The 3,798-nt window shown below is 41.2% G+C and overlaps 1 long non-coding RNA gene across 2 annotated transcripts; it reads left to right on the top strand.

Moving 5' to 3' along the window:
• Positions 1-222: 222 nt before the first annotated feature.
• LOC308390100 lies at positions 223-3,546 on the top strand. 2 transcript variants are annotated; one of them, XR_013970391.1, is made up of 2 exons: positions 223-949; positions 2,191-3,546. It is a non-coding gene; the product is annotated as an uncharacterized lncRNA (long non-coding RNA). The 2 variants fall into 2 exon arrangements; XR_013970392.1 differs by lacking the exon at positions 223-949 and adding an exon at positions 959-1,664.
• The last annotated feature ends 252 nt before the right edge of the window (positions 3,547-3,798 follow it).

Below are 3,798 nucleotides of genomic sequence, written 5' to 3'. Positions count from 1 at the left end.
GCATCTGTACAGGGACCGAATGACTCATTGCGATGGGCCAGACACTCCATACTTCCTAAACACATCCCACAGGATCCCCTGATGGACGTGGTTGAATGCCTTCTTTAAGTCCACAAAACATGGTCACTAGCAGGTAGCACAGAAGCCAAATAACAGAACACCATTTGAGTTCAGATCATTCAGACTATTCCTCCCAATCACACAACTCTCATCAATACTTACTGTTAGGTATTTTAGTACCATGGTAGCATTTACTGGATATTGTTTTATAGTGACATTATGCAGGAAAACTCTGTCATTCAATAAGGCCCCTTTGTTTTAGTTATTTTTCTCTTTGACCCAAGAATTGATGTGTGAGAATCACAGGCTGGTACAAGGTTGAAATACCACAGAGATCACTCCCTCAGCTACATTAGTTTCTTAATCTTTTAGACGCCTGTTGAAGGCCAAATGGTTTGTTTCAGATTTCACTAATGAAAGAACTTTGTTTTGTGCCTTGAAAATATGTCGCTGAGATAATCACAATTGTAGCTGAACTGATACACTACACAAAGGATGCTTCTTCACCCATGGGCAGGAAGACGCTGCCTTATCTTGGTCTGTACTGGTTTAAACTGATAATCTGCTGTCTCATGAATTTTACCCTCTATATAAACTGTTGTACTTGTGAATAAAGTTGAGTCAATTTGGGAAGACAACCTGAAGCAGTCTCTGTTTTCTTGTTCTCCCAAGCTGCTCCCGAGCTCGTACTAACACGCTGAATGGCATGCTTGAATGTTGCTTGAGAATATATTTGACTGTGTTACAGACTAAGGGACATTCTCTGCTGATAGGTGAAGGTACATTCTCTGCTGATAGACGTCCACGCCTCGAAGGAAGTCGATCCACGGATTAGGCCCTGGAAACCGTTTCCTTCAATTTTGGTGTCAGAAGTGGGATCCTGACGAAGGTAGGCACGTGTCTTTTATTTTATAAGACTGTGTTATGCCTTTCTCAGTGATCCACATAGAAACGGGATACGCTGACGAGGCCTTCTTCAGTGGCCCACATAGTAACAAGTGGGATACGCTGAGGAGCCTTCGTTAGTGGCCCACATAGAAACACAGGAAGTTGCCTGTTGTTTTGTAAATAAAAGCAGAAAGGACACAGGAAGTTGCCTGCTGTCATAAACTAAGAAGTTGCTCACCAGCAGAAAGGACACAGGAAGTTGCCTGGGGTCATAAAACGAGAAGTTGCTCGTTAAAAAGTGAGAAGTTGCTCACTAAAAAGATAAAATTGCTAGCAAAAAATCAAGTAACCTCAGGTGTGCCACAGCAAAAATAAAAACTAACTTAAATCCTTCAAGCGTCTAAACCCCTCTGGAAATCACTGACCATGGGTCAGAATAATTCAAAGACCTTAGACGGGTCCGATAAAAAATCAAAATTAACTGTAAAACCGAAAAAAATAAAATATAAAATCACAAATAGCGGCTCAGTACGACTCCCACTTCCGGTTACGTTTAACCCACGCTCGCGAATCAATGAAGACTTCCATGATTACGTATCCAGAACATGCGGAAGTGCTTACGTGACTGATTTCGTCTCGAACTTAAGAACTATAACTTTAATGCATCCTAATGTATTTCCGGAGCCCTATCCCGAACGATTATCGCCAGAAAACAGGTCAGTAGAAATGTTAAATACTATTTGTGATAAGGAAAGTAGGCTGATTAAAAAGTCCTGTAAAAAATATATGATAGAATGCAATGAAATAATACCCAGATTTGGAATACCTCACCAAATTAACAGTGATAGAGGACCTTCATTCACATCAGAAGTAATTCAAAAGTGTGCTAAAACTCTAGCAATAGACTGGAAATATCATGTGCCATACCACCCTCAGAGTTCAGGAGTTGTAGAAAGAATGAATAGGACCATAAAAAATCGCCTGACTAAAGCAATGATAGAAACAGGAATGACCTGGATCAAACTACTTCCTCAAATCCTCTGCGAGATTAGAATGACTCCATCCGCAGCAACCAAATTATCTCCATTTGAAATAATCATGGGAAGACCGTTTCCAACACCATGGTCAGCCTCCAGAGGGGCACCGCTATTGGAAGGGGACATAGACACTGCATTGTCTGACTATGTTCATAACCTGGTAGAAACACTGAATAATAACTATCAGAAAGTTTGTCTCTCTCAGCCTCTCCCTTCCATAGATCCAACCCATCCGTGGAAACCAGGAGATGCGGTGTTGGTAAAGTCGCTAAAACCAAGGGCACTCGGGGAGGCCGCGTGTTCCAGCCCCCAGACTGTACTTGCAGTGACGAGAACCAGCATCCTAACAGACGGACAACCTCAGTGGATTCATGCCAGCAGGGTTAAGACCAGCCCCACCAAACCACCTAAGGCGTCGGATCAAGTAGATGACGACTCAGGCGAGCCAACGCCCGGATCCAATACACCTACACACACACAATCACTGATTAACACACAACGCCTGAAAGAGCCAAGACTCAGAAAGCCCTTTGATCCCCCGCCTGAACAACAACAAGGTACTCGAACATCCAGCAGGAACAGAAAGCCTAAAGTACCACACAATGTCTAACCTGATAAAGATAGACTCGTTTCATCCTGATAATGGAGAAAATGAAATGCCCATTGTCATCACACGACGCTTATACGGTGTCTCTCGAACCTGGGACCAGGCCAGGAGACGACTAAAGAACTGTCTTTTTTATATATTTAGGTTATTAATCATATCTACTGCATTAACCTTAGGATTTTTATTTACTATTTCGTATTGTAAAGTGCAACCCTGTTCACATTTCTGCAAGCCACATTTTCAATGATAACCCATATAGCTACTAGTACAGCTACTTCAATGTATTTGCAATTAGCACAAATTGATCCTGAGGATGTGCCAGATGTTACCAATGATGTTCCTGATGTGTATATTGAACATTAGGTTGTGAACTATTACATTTTATGATTTGCTTTTTATATTATGTTATTACATTTGTGATTTTTCCTTTCTATTTGAGTTATTATTTTTAAAAATAATAAAAGAGGGGAACTGTTAGGTATTTTAGTACCATGGTAGCATTTACTGGATATTGTTTTATAGTGACATTATGCAGGAAAACTCTGTCATTCAATAAGGCCCCTTTGTTTTAGTTATTTTTCTCTTTGACCCAAGAATTGATGTGTGAGAATCACAGGCTGGTACAAGGTTGAAATACCACAGAGATCACTCCCTCAGCTACATTAGTTTCTTAATCTTTTAGACGCCTGTTGAAGGCCAAATGGTTTGTTTCAGATTTCACTAATGAAAGAACTTTGTTTTGTGCCTTGAAAATATGTCGCTGAGATAATCACAATTGTAGCTGAACTGATACACTACACAAAGGATGCTTCTTCACCCAAGGGCAGGAAGACGCTGCCTTATCTTGGTCTGTACTGGTTTAAACTGATAATCTGCTGTCTCATGAATTTTACCCTCTATATAAACTGTTGTACTTGTGAATAAAGTTGAGTCAATTTGGGAAGACAACCTGAAGCAGTCTCTGTTTTCTTGTTCTCCCAAGCTGCTCCCGAGCTCGTACTAACACGCTGAATGGCATGCTTGAATGTTGCTTGAGAATATATTTGACTGTGTTACAGACTAAGGGACAATCTCTGCTGATAGGTGAAGGTACATTCTCTGCTGATAGACGTCCACGCCTCGAAGGAAGTCGATCCACGGATTAGGCCTTGGAAACCGTTTCCTTCACTTACTATCATTGCCCACATAAGCATATAGGTCCCCCAA

The sequence above is a fragment of the Rhamphochromis sp. 'chilingali' genome (genome assembly GCF_963969265.1).
Source record: "Rhamphochromis sp. 'chilingali' genome assembly, chromosome: 2".
In the NCBI taxonomy this organism is placed as follows: domain Eukaryota; kingdom Metazoa; phylum Chordata; class Actinopteri; order Cichliformes; family Cichlidae; genus Rhamphochromis; species Rhamphochromis sp. 'chilingali'.
Note: the sequence above shows the minus strand (reverse complement) of the source record. Positions and strands in the feature narration are given on the sequence as shown.